Consider the following 18,569-nt stretch of genomic DNA (forward strand, 5'->3'; position numbering starts at 1 on the left):
GTCAGCTTTGAAACCTTGCTGCTTTGTCTGAGGTATAGGGACAAAACCACCACTGTTCTGAATTAGCTCTGTATGGATGGTGCAGTAAGGTCAGCCTCATAAGAGGAGGATATTTTCCTAATCTCTGATTTCTCATATTTAAAGAAGAGCAGCTGGTTATTAGACAGAGGGGTCCAGTATGCCTGGCCAGTGTCACGTCCCTGTGCCTATAGATAAATGCCTTCAGCTGAAGTTGTCATACACTGGATTTGATACCTAGCAAAGTATATTTTGTATCCTTTATATCTTGTTCTTATAAATACTAAGGCTGTTTCAGCTTTTTTTTAAATACACATGACCTGAATTTAATTTAAAAAATTATCATTGTACACTGTATATATTTATATATATTACCCTGTAGTTTTACTTACAGTGTTTTTCAGCAGATCTCTGTGATGCCTTTTTTTTGCTGCAGGTAGGTTGTTCTCATAGTTTGGCAAATGGCCATGCAAATGTAAAAGTGTGAAAGAAAACAAAAATCGGAAAAGCAGAGCAGGTCACTGTCACCGCAGGTCTGCTTGCTCATACGGGCAGAGCCCAAATGACAGTCTGGTTTCAGTCTTATGCAGTGGAGTGTTAAGATATTGTGTATTAACTGCTAACTGGTGTAATTTAATTCACATTTTTAGCCCAGTAGCCGCTTGATGGTGGCCTGCATGTTGTTCTTTGGTGCCAACAAAGTGGTTATGGATGGGTAAGCAAGGAGGAGGTTCCTGTTCAGGGGGACTTTTGTGAGTCCTCAGTCACACCCCTCTGAGGAGTGAATTTTACAGGCAGTGAGTTGTGGTCAAGAAAGGGAGCTGAGCTCTGGGTTGGCAGTGGAGTTACTGCTGCAGGTGGGTAGGGGTTGGAGTGGGTTTGGTGTCCGTGGAACAGTGGATTGTGGGCTCCTGGTGACCTGCCTGAGAGCCAGGCTCTGCCTCTGGCAGGGGTGAGACCAGGGGATCTCTGAGGCTGGTGGTGTTCTGCACTAGTTAAATTTTGACAAAGTGAGAACACCCATTCAGGAATGAGAGAGCAAGGGAGAAGTGCTGTGCCTTGTAGCAGTGGTTAGTCAATGATACACGTGAATAAAAGAGCAGCAGGGAAGTTGACATTTATGCATCAGCTTGGTCAAGAGGATTTTAATAACCTATGATATATCCCACAAGCATAGGCTCTGAATCGCCTATGCCCAGGCAGTTCGGTACTGAAGAGGTAAAGAAGGAAGGTGGAGATAATATCTAAGTCACTGTGGTTTCTAAGGTGATTTCTAAAAATTTATACTGCTTGCTCGATGTTTCTTGCCTTAGTTGGCATTATACAAGTATTTTTCAGTGACATTAAGAACAACACATTGGGGTTTAATGATATTGCTGTTAATTTGGTATCATACCCCTCTTCCCTATGGACTAGATTTGATTTTGGACAGTTGTAATGATTTATCCATTAAGTTGCAGAAACCACAGTCTCTGTGAGTGGTTTTGGTTGGGTTTTTTTGGGGGTTTTTTTGTTTGGTTTTTTTTTTTTGGTTGTTGTTGTTTTTTGTGGTGTGGATTTGGTTTTTTTTTTTGTGGGGGGGGGGGTGGTGGTGTTTTGTTTCATTTCATTTCTAGTTAATATAAGCTGGTGATTTCCGCTGCGTGCTGAGCACTTGGTTGAGCTGCTCAGAGCTACCTATTATTATCCCCTTTATAAATGCTTCTGGAAAAGTCACAGTGTTTGTTAGAACAGATTTGCTGCCCTTGCAGTATCAAGTAAATGTGACATTAAACAGATGATTGGACTACTTTTGCTTTCACGCTGCAGCATTCCCATTGCAGCATCCCAAAAGTCAAAGGGAAGGGAGAGTGAGTGCTATAATTACAATGATTGCTAAAAGCCAATAAAATGAGAAGGATAATTCTGCTACAATGGGCTTTTTTGAAGGGGCTAGCATTTTTAGATATATTTTATTCCAGTTGACAATACTGGCAGATTTCATTTGGACTATAAGGAACTCTGATTCCTATCCCACTTTCTGACAGATGAAAATGTTGGTAGTTTTCCAGGGCACACTGATAAGTTTAAGTGCAGCTTGGGGCTGGGCTTACACTTGCGTATGATGCCACTTGGTGGGACAAATACGGTCAGACACAGGCACAAATAAATGATGTCTGTGTTTAATTGGGCAGAGCACACAATTTATGCCAGCTGTTGGAAGACTAAAAGTAACTTCATGGTGGTATGTTTTATAGCAGGACAGGTTACCTGCCATAACTTTTTTTTTAAATGTCAGGTCAGGGTAGAGTTTCTAGTGGATTGGTACTCAGCATCATCCTGCTGCAGCATGTTTGAACCCACCCAGGAAGCTGTGAAACAGACTGTGTGTAAACTGTGTCTCTGAACTGTGATTTCAAGGGGATGGCAACTTGCTGAAGGTCTGAGAGCAAGCCAGGTATACAGATTTGTTGTTGTTTCTTTGGGAAAAAGAAAGCTCAAAAACAAACACACACAACCAAAGCAAACAAAACAAATGAAGCCTTTGCTTTCCCAAATGTATTGCTCCCAAGAATATCAGCAATGAGTCGCTCTTGAACTGGCATTTCATCTCCTACTTTATGAGGGAAAAACAGCCCCTGTTGTTCCTTAGTGGTATCTGGTTTACGAATCCTTTGTTTTTATACTCTGACTTCCAGGTTGATTGGACTGATAATTCTGTGTTTGGGAAGGTTCCTTTGAGCAGTTGAAGCATACATTAATGATTGGCTTGAAGATAATGCAACCTCCTCCCTGAGTAGAGGCTGTTGCTTTGAGCCCACAAGCAGGGTTCTCTTCCAACTCCTGTCCAGAAGGTGACAGCAGCATAGCACAGTGTCCCCCCCCCCCAGTAACATTCATCCCTCCCTTTGGGTAGGTATGTGCCACTTGGTGTGGTTGGCCTGTCTTAATTCCTTAAAATTTAACAAAGCATGCATTTCAATTGTACTTCGTCTGTATACAAATACATTTATTAAGATATCCCTAGATGAAAAGAATTCAGTGGGAAATCCTGTGGCTGTTCTGACAAAAAGGAAATTTTATCTTCATTTCTCTTTCTTCCCTTTTGCCTCTTCCACTATATAGTTGCTGTTCCATGGCTCTTGGCACCAGTGATTAAAACTGAGGGCTGATTTAATTTTTAGTTTTATTTTTAATATCTTTTGACGTTTATAGGCTGAAAGTCATGGACACGAAAAAAAGCAGAATTTAAAGGAATTTTGAGCACTTTGAGCATTTTTTTGAGAAAATCTGATTTAATTTCAAGTTTTAGGTACAGAATAGTTCAGGATTATTTCAATCTGAATAATTAAAAAGCTGTTTTTCTATAATGAACCCAGGAAGAGAAAGCACTGGGTTACAAGTCCTATTTTGGGAGCCACTGAGCATCTGAAGCTGATCTCATTCATGTCTGCAGAAGTTCAGAAACATTTCCCCAACCATTTTTTTGGAGGTGCTCCCCTGAGTGTCGCTTTCATTTCACATATTGTATTTCATATAATACTGGTGTATGTCATCATCTCTGGCTTTATTACTGTCTTGAATTCATTTACTGGAATTCTTGTGCTTTCTTTTAAGCATCTACTCTTAACCACTAATAAATCTGGAACATATTGGTGGGATGTTGGACTTTACAGGATGAAACTCCATTGTTTCCCATTATGGGCTGTGGCTTCCAAAATACCAGTTATGGTAATTGCCCTCCCCTCCCTCCCACCATCCATCATCTGAAGTCCTCTCTTACTGTTCAGCTTTTTCTACCCAAACTGTCTCTACCTATTGCTGCCTTTGTCTCACTTCCTCCTGTGGGAAGATTCCCTGCAAATCTCATCTGAACTGCTTCATCTGCAGTGACTGCAAGAAGTTTTCAGTAACTTGAAGTGGCACAGAAGAACAGCCAGAGGCCCAGCCTGAAAAATAAAATTTGAAATAAGAGTACATGCCTGAAATCCCATCTTTTACTGAATTCTTGTTTTCACCCTTTTTTTTTGTTTGTTTTATTTTTGTTTCATTTTAAGTAGTTACATTGGTAGTGTCTTTTCACATTTCTGTAACTGCCCCCCCCTTAATTTGAAAGTCAAAAGTTAGTAATGAATGTGTCCCTTAAATCACAGAATCATGGAATTCTTAAGGTTGGAAGGGACATCTGGAGATCGTTTTGTCAAACTTCCCTACGAAAGCAGGGTCAACAAGAGCAGGTGACACAGGAGTGGGGCAGGGAGCAGGGCACACAGGAGATGCTGTGGGGACATGAGGAGCTGGACTCCTATGGCTGAGCTCCTGCCTGCTGAGTGTGCTTGTCGTGAGCTGTTTTGTTTTGTTTTTTTTTTTAAATTAAAACTTCCTCTGCATTTTTACCCCCTGATTCTGAAGGAATCCAAATTGTTTTTCCATATGTGCTTTCAGATGAAAATGCTTTTCTTCCTCTTTTTCTTTCTGTCGAAAGAACTACTGGATTTTTTTTTTTAGTAATATTCAAAAACTTTTTTTCCCCCCTCAGGCTTATTCTTTATGTTGGATTGATGCCTCGTTTTTCAGTAGCAGATCAGAGCTACCAAAAAAGGAATGTGATAGACAAGCAAACTACTTCAAATTTAATTTGGTACACTATTAATCCATCAAGATTTGTAATTGTATGTTACTGGCATTACCATGATCTAAAAATGGTAATAAAATAAAGGTGGTTTAAGCTGGCACATTTTGCTGTCCTGAATGAATTTTGTTATGGGCTGTGTTCAAAATAGCTTGGCATCCTTGCAGATCTGTATTAGTTAGAAAGCAGGAAAGTCAATTTTGCAAGTAACTTCTTTCATTTGGAATATCTAGTACACAGAATTCACTTTTACTTCTTGTTAGACACAACATCTGGGGATTTCCATTTGTTTTGCTAAGTCTTATTCTCAAATGAGAGTGGTGAGGGTTATTCTGAAAGATGTGTATCAGGTTTTTTTGAGCTATATGACAGCACTATTTTCAAATCAGTTCTTAAGTTTTGAGTGCCTTTGGAAGCTCCAGGTTAAAGCACATCTCTGTCTAGGACTTATATTTTACTCATCTATTGCTATCATTGATGTAAGCATGTAACTTACCATAAGGGAATTAATTAGGGGGAAAAATAGGCATGTAATTGTAATGCTAGTTCTGTTACTGCTCTCGTTCTTCTAAGTTTTCCCTGTTTTCCATGCAAATAAAAATTACCTGTACCTTACCTCACACCTGATGTTGTTGATCTTTTTACTTATTTATGTGCTGAGTATTCGATGTGCTTCATTACTTGATGACTTGCTATTTTTACAGCAGTTAGAAGTAAATAGAAATTGAAATGGGCATGCCCGTTGTCAGAGGAAGCACAAATGATATGCCAAATACCCACTGCAGGTTAGTACTGACTTCAGACCTCTGTTTTTATCTGGTTGTTAAGGGTAAACCATGATAGTAATTATTTATCTGAACATGATTGTTTATATGCATAACACATATGTGATCCATATTTAGGTTGACTTTAGAATCTCTGTGAGTGCTCCTTCCTCACATTCTTTCAAGAAGGGTGTGTGTCCACAGAGGCTTTAAAAATTACTTTTAAGGGAAGAAAAAACTTGAGAAATACCACACACTCTTGCTCCCAATAGGCTTAGTGCTGTTTTTCTTTTGGTTATATTTCCTTTTGTTTTCTTTTTCCTTCCTGAGACTGATGCTACCTGAAGGTCGCCCTGGAGTATTTGATGGTGGTACTGGCATAAGAGCCTGTTTGATGGCCAATACCCATGAGCAGATGTCAGTTACTGTAACCAGCTCTTCAACCCCTGCAGTCTCCTTGTGTGATGTTGGAACTGCATGCACTTATTTTATAAATACATGTACCTGTACTGGGGATACGAACTTAATTTTTTTTTTTTTTACTGATAGAAGTACGCAGTCAAAACAATTTGGAGACCACAGCTCTAGCAGATGGATTTCTTTTTTTCCTTTATTTGCCACCAGATTATGGCCCTGCTAAATTCAGCCCTCTGCAAGTACAGCCTCCTCCAAGCTTTCAGATATGGTGTAATGAGATGAATCCACCAGGTAATTTGGCTGAATACACCACTACCTCCCCAACAGAAGACATAAATGAAGGGGTCTGGCTAAAAGGGAAGCCTGATTGCAGCCTGCCTCACCAGTGCAGTTAATTGAAATGCATCCACGTGATCCTTTCCCTTTGATTTGAATGGGAACTGGCTGGTTTCCCAGTGCAGGCAAAAGAGCTGTTTTCTTCTCCTGAAGTGAAGTGCCTGTTTCTGATACTCTGTTTACTGTGGACGGTTAAGGGAGGGAAAGGGGAAGGGGCACAGCCAGCCAGAGGGGTGACTGAGGCCAAGGGGTGGCAAGTGCAGAGCCATAATTGTCAGGGTTGGCAGAGTGTAGCAAATATGGAGATGGAGCAGTGTTCCCACTGACCCACCCCACTGCGCCTCTGGGCCTGGATTCCTTCTGTCCTGCCACTCCTTTTTTCTTAGAGAAATGCTTCCCTGCCCTCTCCAAAAATGAAAATGCAGGAGCCTGCCAAGGTGTTTTGGAGGATGGCCTCTGGTGGGCTGCAGGAGCGCTGGTCGTGCTCCCCATGACAGATGAACAGTCTTCAGGTGAATTTGCAGCTTCACTCTGTGCGGAGTTATGAACATGAATTTGTCCTGATGGCCACCACAGGAGCACCCAAGGGGGCCGCTGGTGCAGGGGAAGCAAGTCCCCTTCTTCAGACTGCCTAATGTAAAAAACACAGGAGAAGGAGCGGGACAGATGGACATCCCCTGTCTAGCTGTGTCCCCAGCCAGTGCTTTCAAATCTGGCTCTTAAATGCCAGAGACCCTCAGCCCAGCCAGCAAACAGGCTGCAAATCTAAAGTTGAGGTGGGACTGGGCTGCTTCTGATGGCTTTGCTTGAGAGCCCTGAAATCCTTCCCTTTTGATCAAGTTAAACTACTCCATTTCTTTACTCTTTAACTAAGCTGCCTTTCCGCTAGAGTGTATCTCCAGACTTCATGTGGTCTGAGGCAAGGATGCAAGTCCAGAGCAGAATTTGGTCCCCTCTGCTGCACCGTCTCCTGCTCCCAAGGCTTTCATAAGTGGTGTTGCTTCCATCCCAGCTCCAGAGCTGCCAGCTGAGTTCCACAGCACCTTGTCTTACAGGAGTGCTTGAGGACAAAGAGTGTAAGGACCATGAGATGCTTAAACACTGTAGAGTCACATCTGTACACAGCAGAGGGAAGTACCGGTGAAGGACCGATAGGTAAGGTAGTTGGTCATCTGGAGAATGACAGACTGCTTTGACAACCCCTTCTTCCTACCTAAAATAAGCAAAATCAGGTAAAGTTGCAGGAAGAATACAATTCTGAAATTACAGCATGTCTAATATTCCACACAAGTGGAATTGCAAGCAAAAAAACTGTTGATGTTAAATTAATTATTTATAATTTTTATTTAGTACGAAACAATAAGGTGATCAAATGTGACTTATAGTAAAAGTATTATTGTTTCCCCTTTATGATTGGTTTTGTTACAGTGAGTAGAATGGATTATTACCTTAGTTTATATTGCAGATAAGACTTTCCTACTGTGCTATAAAGTGCCCATATTTTTCAGGAATAAAAAGAATAAAATGCTGATGTCAGCTTGGAAGGTTATTGCATAGCTAATGTCACATAAAGCAGAATTAATACCAAGAGGTTTAAAATATGTACACTATGTGCATTGACTTCCTACAAACTGGAATTCTTCACAGTTCCTGGTAGTAGTTGCGCCAGAGTTTATGTTTGTAAGGTCAAAGACAAGATTTTTATGGTGAATAGTTACAGATGAGTTGTTTTGGTTTTTTTTTCTGAGTGGTATCTTTTTGCTCCTTACAAAAGGGAGCACACACTTGTGCCTCTGTGTTGCTGCACACAGTGCTGCACCTTCCTGCTGTGCTGCTGGAAAAGCACCCGTTCAGAAAGTCCCTGGATAAGTCACTTGTGAGGGAAGAGGAGAGTGCTGAGGAAGGAGGGGAGGGTGTGCAGGAACTGGCAATCCCTCTGGGTGACAGAAGGGGAGCTGGGTGATATACAAGGGTGATTTCTGCAGATCAGTGACCTCACTGCTCTTGACCTGAGAGGGTGGAGTAGTTCTTGATGTTTACTGCAGTGATACACAAGGCAGACGTGGACTAGGAAGGCTGACTGAATAAAAGTACTTCAGGCTATTATGACCTTCACAAAGAAACATTGCGTACATTTCTGGTTCCTTATAAAATCCTTCTGCTTGGAGTAGATGAATTCTTCTACAGATCCTTACACTGTTCATTTTCACTATCTCCCAAAATAGAGTGGGAGAAGAGCAGGAGAGGAGAGCAGCGTGGTGGGTGAGGTGGGAGGACGAATGGTGAGCACGGAAGTTCAGTGCCACACATAGGTGATAATGATAACTGTTTCTTGAGAAATATGCAAATAGGCCAACCAGTATGTAGTAAAAAACTTGAAGGCAGTTTCATGTTGGAACACACATTTCTTCAAACTGGGACCCAGCTAATAATGTGAAGGAAGTCCAATAATCAAGACGCTTATTCATAGGTGTGGTTTTTGAATAGGAGAGCCTGCAGAGTCTTTCTGAGTCTTGAAAGTACTTCAGAATCTTGTGAGAGATTGTACTGAGAACTTGAAATTTTAAAAGGTGACTCACTGTGTTTTCCCCGCCAAACAATTAAGTTGTTTCACTGAGCTCATCTTCACTGGTCTGGTATGTAATAACTTGTTTTTCCCTCTGCTGATGCCTACATTTATTCCTCTAACAGTATTCTTAAATGTAAAACTTCTTTACGAACTTTTTTTAGTGCTACAATTGATCAGTAGTCCAGAAGATCTTAGCTATGTGGAGGATTGCCATAGATAACATAATTCTGTGCAGCTTCTTAGTTTGAGCATTAAACAAACTGGGCTTGAATGAAATACAGTCTTTGCAGTACATTTTCACTCAGGTTGAGGCAGGCATTTATGCCCCAATTCTCTCTTCTGCCCTGTGATTCAGCCCTGGCCAGGTGGGCAAGTCCAGACAGACATTACCTTGGCTGATCCTTCATCCAGAGAATCCTGAGTTGGCTCTGAGATTCAAGGACGAAGTTAATGTCTGCTGGTGCTATGGATGCAGGGCTTCCTACACAAGCCAAGCCACTGCCTGCATTTTGTGATGGCTGGGGGATGGGGCAAGCCCTTGCAATGTCCTGGTGAGACAATGCCAAGCACAAGTTACTTGGTATCATTGGGAGGAAAGGAGTAATTGATATTCCTGATTCATGATGGGTGAAACAGTGAGTAGCAGAAGGGAGGTGTGACAGAAGGGAAGCAGGGTGGTCACCGGCAGCCAGCTGGCCTGGGGTTGGTGGCAGCCCGCCTCGGAGGCGAGATCCCTGGGCCCCTGCCAGCCAGTTTGGGAGGAAAGCAGCTACCGATGGTGTTAGTCAGTGTGACTGCTGAGTGCTGTTCAAAGGGCTGCAGCGCTGTAACAAGGACGGATTGGGCGTTATCTCATTTCCTCTTTCACATTACCCCAGGGAAAAGGGAGAATATTAATGAAACCCTGGAGCTGAATGGAGCCAGATCCAGGGTGAAATGTGTAAAGAATTCCTTACAAGAGATTTGTCTTTTTGGTCCTTTTGTACTATTCCACAGGCATGACCTTCCTGGTTGCATGTTGTTTATTTTCCCTTGGCTGCCACTGTTCCTGTTAATTCCTTAAAGATAATAATATACATTAGTAATGGTGAGGAAGAATGCTTTTCGTAACATTAATGTCAAACATTGTGTGAGACAATTTCTCTAATATTTTGGCTTAATACTGTGCACGTTTTGCCAACAGTAGTACTGGATGATTCAGAGACTGCTGTTAGGCCTATTAGGGTTGTTTTTTCAGCTCGTGTAAGAGGCCCCAGAAGACATCCAGAAGATTGACCACAGTATTTATATTTGAGAATGGTGGCAAAAACAGGCTGCTGGAAAATTAAAGCTCAGTCAGCCTGATTTTGAACCCTAACAAGTCATGTGTGCAACTAACAGTCAGTGTATAAGCACTTACTGAATAATACAGCATTAAAATGGCTCTTTTAATGGATTCTAAGAAAAAATTGTTTCAAAGCAGCTGATTTTCCAGGTCTGGCAGATGAGCATGCTTTATAAACAGAAAGGAGGAAATAAATTAGGTGTATCTGCTGATGTTGTCTTGCACAAAATTTCATAAGCAAATGAGAAAGAGGCTTTAGAATTCAAGTAACGGTGATTGACTTTGTTGGAGCACAAACTTTGCAAATTCTCTCTGTGTATCCACTTGTCCACTCTTGCCGCTCGTGTTGTTGTGGACCATTCACATAAGTGATGATGATACCTCCTCCTGTTCCTTCATCATCCCCTTGCAAGGCGTATTAGTTTGGACTCAGTGCTTGGTTTCAAGAGAAGTGTATTGCAGTTTGGAAATAGTCTAGGTGAAATTGCTGGAAGGGAGGTGTGCAGCTGTGTGAAAAGCATTTGGACAGGAACTGATGTTTTGACACAGAGCCACTAACAGGACCCCTCCCCTAAACAGAGCCTGCATGATCGCACCTTGCAGGAATTCCCTCTTTTACCACTCGCATTTAATAACTTGGATGCTGCTGCTGAAAGTTGGCTTACAAAGTTTGTGGATGTCCTTGACTTGGAAGGGACCCGTTAGGGATACAGAAGGTGAATTAAAAATTATCTTGGCAGTCTGAAAAGAGGCTCCACAATCAAGAAGTTGAAATTTCATGAAAAGAAATTAAAAGAGAAAGAGAATTCAAATCACCATGGGCTGGACCATTTGTAGGATTATTAAAATGCCTTATGTTTTATGATGTGCCTGCAAAGAAAAACAAATCTTATTTTGGAAACGCTGTGCATTAAATATGCACAGAAAGATTGACCTAGATTATTTTGAAAAGACTCTGTATTTATCACTGAAAAAGCCCGAGAGTCGTTGTCCTGCCAGAGGAGGATAACAGAGAGGCCTTGTTAAAGCAACAAAGCACTTGGAGAAGATTGGAAATGTACTGGCTGGTGCATGCTTCTTTACTGAAACCTAGGAACAGGGTTGTATTCATGGATGGTAAATCTATTTTGATGGTATTTTAGTGCATCTGTAGTCTCTATAAGTGAAATAGAAGGGATAAGATAGCCCTACCAAGGAATTAAAATCACTTTTTTCTCTAAAGCAGCATTTCCTCCTCCAGTGTGCTCTTGTGTCAGAAAGAAGACAGGTACACCAATGTAGGTAGCTGTAGTCAGTGATCCTGAAATGGGACTTGTGCCCTGACATGCTTTTGATGACTGTGTCAGTTTGGCCCATGGCTGTGCTGTCCATGCAACAGCGTGTGTGCATCTCCCTGCACATCAGCTGCAAGGAACCATCCAGTTGTGCTGGTCATTATGTAGCCATCCTGTGTGTCTTCCCCTGTCATGGGCACTGCGGAGGAGGAGGCTGGGAAGTTGTCTTACTTCTTAACAGCAGTACTCTTGTGGAAAGGTCAAACCTTTCTCCTGTTACTCATAGGCATTTTAGAGTAGTGGAAGCTTTTGACAGCTCCCAACATCAAATACTTCTGATCAGCTGCTGCAACTCCAATCCTGCAGTGCCAAGTGTGCCATCTGCTTGTGGCTGGCACTTGGGTCCCTGCAGTCTGCTCCTGCTCCAGTCAGCTCTGCCACTGATCCCAGGAGAGGACACGCGGTAAGGAGAGTGTGTCTAGTGGTGAGGCTGGTGTTTCCAATTACTTCCTTGCAAGAGGCCCTCAACTGAGCAGTGTGGTTCCTCCTAGGGCATCACTCCACGTCTGGCTCAGGTGTAGCAATAACTTTTCAAAAAGTTGTGTTTAAATATTGCAGTGAGTTTAAGAGAAGACAAATGGTTGTCTGTCCTCTCATCAGCTGAGAGCAGACTGTTTTAATTGGTGCCATTTCATAGAATCATAGAATTTGGGGTGGAAGGGACGTTGAGAGGCCATCTAGTCCAATGTCCCTGCAATGAGCAGGAACATCTTCAACTCCATCAGGTTGCTCAGAGCCCCATCCAGTCTGACCTCGAATCTTTCCAGGATCAGGGCAGCTACCAGCTCCATGGGCAACCTGTTCCAGCATTTCACCACCATTAGTGGTAGTGAAAAATTTCTTACTTGAACGGCTGCAATTGTACTTAAAAAAGTAATTTGCCTGAACTTGAGTCAGTCTGTCTTGGAGGTCCGGCTCTGATTTAAATAGTTTTGCTGTTAGCATTTGGTGGCCTGGGCTCTGCTTTGAACGGCAGCTGTGATGACGCTGACAAGAAGGACTGCAAGGGGAACCCCAGGGGCGTTTGGGGCCTTTTTTTCCCCCGTTTTTTGAGCAGGCTTCGCCTTTCCGGCCTGGCGGTGTGGGGTGGCTGGGGTGTCGGCGGGGAGGGAGCCCTTCGGGACGGGGCCGTGCGGAGAGGCGGCTGCTCGGGCCCGGCCGCGGCTCTCGGGCTCCGCCTGCCGGTGCCAGCGCGGCCCGGCCGGGCAGGGCCGCCCCGCGGCGCGGGTCCCGGGCACGGCCCGCGGGGCGGCGGCGGCTGCAGCCGGGGTCCGGGAACTTGGTGAGTGGACATCTCACTTCTGCTGAGCTGGAGGAATACTTCCTGCATCTTCCTTCCTTCCTTATGGTGTGTATGGCACCCACTGGTACTTTGCTCTATAGCAGCTGCATTCACTAATTCACCCCCCCCAAACCCAGTCTTCTCTCATTTTGGGGGAGAGAGCTCTTGAGAGAGGAAGACATGGGCTGCAGCTGCTTGCAGCTGGGCTGAAGGTGAGGGAGCAAGGAGTCTGTGGGGAAGGAGAAGGAAGAGCGTCGGAAGGAGAAAAAAGGAACTGGGTAGTGAGCTCCTAGGTCGTCAGCCATCTCTTGTGTACACCCTCGGCAAACTGGAACAGCTGAGGCATGAGTGCATATTTCCTTCTGCTTGTTTTGCCCCGGAGATGGTGATTTCAGGGGGTGATGAGGCAGACAGCTGCAGGGTGTGACTGTCTGGCTTCTCCACCAGCTCCTGGCAATGCAGGCCCCTCAAAGGTCTCCTTGCAGAGGGTGGCTCTTGTTACTTGAAGCAGAGAGGACACTGACTTGTCCAGAAGCTGCAGTATTGAGCATCTTGGAGCAGCTCTGGGGATTTGTCTCTACCTGTGTTCTGCAGTTCTAGTTCATGTTGGCCTGCTAGAGGAGCAAAGAAAAATACTCTGCATCTGTGGAAATGTGGATATAAACCAGTGGTTCCCTTTCCTAGTTAAGTTCCGCTTGTAGACAAACTTTTTGGTCTGATTCTGTGCCTCGTGCAGGTCCAGCCCCACTCTGTTACCTCAGGAGCTGCATGATCCCTGCAGAGCCACATCTGCTGACCCCTTTTGCAGGAAGCCCTGGTGCCAGGAGCAGCTGATGGGCTTGGCTGAACCGTGTGACTTTGTCTAGAGCTGTTTGTGTGACTCTGCCCTGCACTTCCCATCGGGCCTGGTCTGGGTGACCACAGTCTGCAATGATCTGTCAGTGCCTGTGAGCATAGTCTCTCTGGGGCTGGTCTTGTTCTGCTCTCCTTGGCCAGAATTTTGTTCACAAGTTTTCTTTTAGCACGGCTCTTTTGGAAAACAAGTTGGTGATAAAAGAGAGCCAGCTATTGTGATGTGAGCAAAACTGAAAAACATGTTTTAGCCAGGCCAACTGGTTAATGAATTGCTCAGACATGCTTGAAAATGTTAATTGAAGAGTTAATGCTTGTTTTCCTAGTTCCCTTTTAACGGATGCTTATTCACATTAACCATGAAGTGTTGCAGCTTTTACAGTTATCATGAATCAACAAACTGTCCTTGCCTTTTTGTAAAAGCGGAACTGCTGGCAAATGAGCAATACATTAAATAATATGAATTGCAGTAGCAACCAAGGCCTCTTATTCTGTACAACTGGTTTGTTGTGATTTTCTTCATCCTCAAGAACAAAATGCTGTTACCTTGACGTTTGCCACATTACTTTGAGAGACAAAGCTGTAGTGCATTCTTTCGCCTGGGAGGGTAATTGTCCAGTGATAAGTTTAATGAAACTTTACTGCCGCTTTTGTACTTGAAGGGTCTTTGCAGGAAGAGATAAGGAGTTCAAATGAGGAAGCGCTATGTGACAGTATGGGAAACAGCAGCTTGGAAAGATAACTTGCATTGTTAATTTGTCCAAAGAAAAGGGTTACTGATAGTGTTAAGTGGCCTGAAGATAGGAGGAAGAAGCAGGACGTAGAGACATGATGAAGGAAATGGAAAATGAGGCTCTGTTGGTATGGCATAGCATTATTTTGTGTATATGGTGAAAGCAGGTGGTAAGAAAACTTTCCCGTCTGACCATTCAGGAGGGCACACAGGCAGTCAGGGGACCGAGGCCTGAAGCCATACTGCTGTACAAACAGAGATGGGGACAAGTTCTGCTTGCAGCACATCCTCCTTGTCCCCTGCAGAGATCAGGTTGTGGCCTCGTTTCTTCGTCACTGGTGGTGAGTGAGATTTCAGGCTCCACTTGTTACAGATTTATGTAGCAATTGGCAAGGAAATGTTGATTTTAAGGGTATTCCTGCTTTAACCTGCAAAGGATTGCCTGAGGCCTTTGAGGTGTGCCAGGGATTCAGATTGCTTTAGGAAAACTGAGTTTTAGTCTCTATCCATACAAGAGAGACATAACTCTTATTTGTCTGGGCAGGTTGACCACCCTAACCTGCTCTGTGAGATGGTGGTTATTTTTTGTCCCAAATTAGTCCTTGTCCAGTGCTGAGATTGTCAGAGATGGCAGTAGACTTGCAGTGTGTGACACTATCTGCCATCATCTCAGAAAATCAGAAAATCAGAGGGTACTCCTCTTTCTCAGCAGGTGGGGAGATCGGTCTTCCCACTCCAGATGGCACTGACAGAGATGCTTGTGATTGGTTAAAGTGGCCCTGCTTGACTCTTTGCTGCTCATGAGATATTCCAGGGGTTGCTCTTCCTGTAAAAGAACCTGGGATGCTGTCCTGCTGTTCTTATGGTTTTGTACTTCTGTACCACACACCGATGGTATAATGAAAGCTTTAGACTTTCCTATGTGGTGGAAGTTTTTCTTCCTTCTCTGTCCTTGTGGTTTTGAGATGGAGAATTGGCGTGACTATTTGTGGAGCTGAACTGTGAATTTTGATGAATTTATCCTCTTCTTTACAGTATCAAGTTTTTACAGGGTCAAAGAAGGAAGTGGTTTACTGAGTCACTTAAGTTTTTTTTTTTTTTTATTTTATCACAACTACCAGTTATAACCACAGGGAAAAACATGCAAACAGTGGACATTAAATGTGAAGCTTTATATGGTAAAGGCTGCTCATTGTGAACGTGCTGCCAGCGAGACTGCAGGCTAACAGTAAGTGTCCACCTGGTCATTGGGGCTGAGGGTCTGGCTGAGGCATCTGCTGGAGTCCACATTGTGCTGCCTTCAGAGCCAACAGTCTGGCTATGAATTGTTTGGACTTTTAGTCATTCACAGGGAAATTCTTGGGAGCAGGAGCCATGCACGGGAATGGTGATAGATAGAGTTAAGAGGATGAGTAATAGTTTTACTTGCTGAGTTTTATTACTACTAACAGCAAGCAGCATGGTAACAGAGCTTTTAGCAAAGTCCTTTGTTGTTCTGGAAATGCAGAGGTATTCTGGTATTTCCAGTAGTTTTTTATCCTTTGCTCACTGGGGTTGTTTTTAGAGACACTATTTTGTCCCCACCCAAAACAGAAGATTCATGGTCGGTTTGAAGATGCACCATTGCTGATGGGTTTTTCTGCTTGCCGCTTGCCGAGGGACACTGTGACAGAATAATTGTAAATTCCAATTTAAATTTGTAAATTCCAAAACTGTAATTCCAGTGGAAGTAAAAGATTTATCCCACTTCGTGTTGCTTCTGGTGTGGTTGTGTTCAGAAGTCAATAACTTTGCCAGCAAAGCAAAGCTTTTACGGTAGGGCAGCTGTGCATTTTTGATTTAAGGGTTTTGCTCTGATTTGAGAATCTTAAGTATGTTTTTCAAGTGCTTTAAAATATTATTAAAAATCCATATGAGATCGTATCTTTATGTTTTATGTTGAATTCCAAAGTAATTTTTACAGCATTAAGGGAAGGGGGAGATGGCTTTTCCATTTTACATCATCCTGAATGTCCAGGTTGAATTACTTTCACTTCTTTTGCACTGTGGGGTTTTTTTTCCCAGTATGGATTTTTCTGCTTGGTTACGAATTACAAATTTTACTAATTTCAAAACCAGAATGTAAATACTTAAAAATTAAGATTTTTTTTTTGAGTTGCTAAAAATTGCACCTTTTCTGTGATTTTTAAGTGTTTTTACATGTATTCAGCTTCATTCTTTGTAGACACATGAACTGCTTTCTGCATTTTGCTTTAGAGAATATATTAGTTCTTATATACAACAGTCTATCATACTACAGGTTTTTGAGCATTTGAAGTTGATAACCTCTAGGGACCAACCACTTTCTACTTTTCTTGGAAATGCTGGTCAGAACCACTTTTCAGTATGTCTGACCTGTGCTCTCTCAAGTGTTTTCTCTGTGCCCTCACTGCCTCCTCCCCTTTCCTCTGTAACATGTTTTCCCTGCTTTGTTTTTTTTGGGCAGTAGAGGCTGTGTGAGGTGACTGAGTGGCGTGTTTACAGGCATAGAGTCAGGATCGTTGCTTCTTCTGGGCCGCTAAATTGACCATCCCTCACCATACAACCAGCAGCATTCAAAGGCTCTGGTGCCCTCTTGGGAACTCAGGGTTGGATTGTCCTTCTAAAACACCAGCCCTTGGAGCTGTAAAGTAGTGTCACCTACTGCTTTCATGGTTGTATTTGTTTGTGTGCAAGGAGGTGGTGGTGCCTTCGAGCCGTGTGCATGTTGTCAGTGTTACCGGCACCTGTTCCAGCCTTCTCCAGGGGAGTGTGCTGTCTTCTCTTCTTGGCGTTTCATTTGAGTGTAAGGACCCAAAACCTTGATGTGAAGCTTTTCTTTCTCTGCTTGTGTTAGTCATTAGTCATTTGAAAAGTATTTGTAAGATGGAAGGCAAAGGGTCCAGGAGAGTAATTGCTCGTTGTCAGTAGAGAAAGCAGTTTATAGCCTGCTGTAGTTTTGTTTGCATTTATTTAACCGTGATGAGTGATGTTTGGAGAAAAATTAAGATTTCCTAATACTCCCGTTCCTTTGCTGAAAGGGCAAAGTCAGTTATGGTGCCTGTTTTGAGATGTCCCACTAGCTCTCCACCCAAACCGGGGCTCAGCAATTGCCCATCTGATATGTCTCAGCTTTTCTGCACCCCAGGAAGAGCTTGCTGGCTTTCAGGACACAAACCCTTGGGGTAGCTTGGAGTATCTGGGGCTGCAGCTCTCTGGGCAGTTTCCCGTTTCCTTCATTTGCCGCCTGTTTTCTAGGTCTGCTTCTTTTATTTTTTTTTCCTTTTTTTTTAGACTTGGAGATTTCTTCTGTCTTTTGTTGTGTCTACTGGGGAACTTCTAAAAATAGGCCAGCTGCCACCTGGGGCCTTTTGCCCTCATTTCTAGAGGCAATTTGTCCCATCATGATGGAATAAAGTAAACCTTCTGGACATATCTACAGCAGCAGAGTGCAAGTAGAAGTAAACTTTCTTGAAGATAAGACTTTTCAGCTTAGGATCTTCATGCATCATAACCTAGGTGCTTAAATGTAAAAGGTGGATTTCTGACTGAAAATCTGTGCTGGGAAGAGGCTTTTAATTCCAAGAAAGTAAAAATTACTCTAAAGGGTAGGTTCTGGATGTAGAAATGCAGGTTGAGAATTGCTTGTGGGTTTTTTATTTTCCACATGTTCTAGGCTGTGAAAATTACTATAAACTGTGATTTTATTGGCTTTAAACTCTTCCTTCCCTCATCGTTTTGGTGTGGGTTTTTTTTTTTCCCTTCCTTTTTTAGGATGTTATCCCCTCATATACAGGGTTCATATGAGTAATTGTACACATCTTAAGGCACCAACTGTTTGCCAGCTTGTTTGTCACTTTTTTTTAAGAGGCTTATGTACAAATGGCAGGACAAAACTGATTCATGCTGTGTCACACTTTCTTTGCACACCTACTCATGTATGGATCATCTGCTGACTAACAGCATAAATTTCTGGCTATAATGCCAACCTGCCTCTTCACCCGCTTGTCTCTCATTCATCTCTATTGTCAGCTTGGCCTGGGTCTGAATTACTGAAGTATGTGTGGGTTAATCCATACCTCCCTCTGGCTGTAGGAAGAAACACTGGCATGAGAAACAAGGCATTATTTTCCCAGTAGAGGGAGGTATTGTAAAGCTGAGCCAAAGTTTTTGATTGCTGGAGAAAAGCATGCTTTTTTGCAGGTTTTTTTTCTGGGTTTTTTTTTTTTTTTTCTTTCTGCTGAATTTAAGAAGTCATGGAGCAGCATGTGCAGAGAGCTTGGAGAAGGCAAGCAAAATGCCTTGCTCCA

The 18,569-nt window shown here is 43.0% G+C and overlaps 1 protein-coding gene across 3 annotated transcripts in view; it reads left to right on the forward strand.

Moving 5' to 3' along the window:
* LIMS1 (LIM zinc finger domain containing 1) overlaps positions 1-18,569 on the forward strand; it is a 68,078-nt gene that overhangs the window by 12,439 nt on the left and 37,070 nt on the right. Inside the window, exon 1 of one of the 3 annotated variants that reach the window (XM_066176684.1) lies at positions 12,668-12,722. The exons of 1 other annotated variant lie outside the window; for it this stretch is intronic. The gene's annotated coding sequence lies outside the window, so the exon portion shown is untranslated. Of the gene's footprint in view, positions 1-12,667; positions 12,723-15,440; positions 15,470-18,569 lie in introns of those variants that run through there. One more of the 3 variants, XM_066176685.1, reaches the window with a different exon arrangement.

This window comes from Chamaea fasciata, unplaced genomic scaffold, assembly GCF_029207755.1.
Source record: "Chamaea fasciata isolate MVZ Bird 193981 ecotype frontalis unplaced genomic scaffold, bChaFas1.0.hap1 SCAF_2, whole genome shotgun sequence".
NCBI lineage: Eukaryota > Metazoa > Chordata > Aves > Passeriformes > Sylviidae > Chamaea > Chamaea fasciata.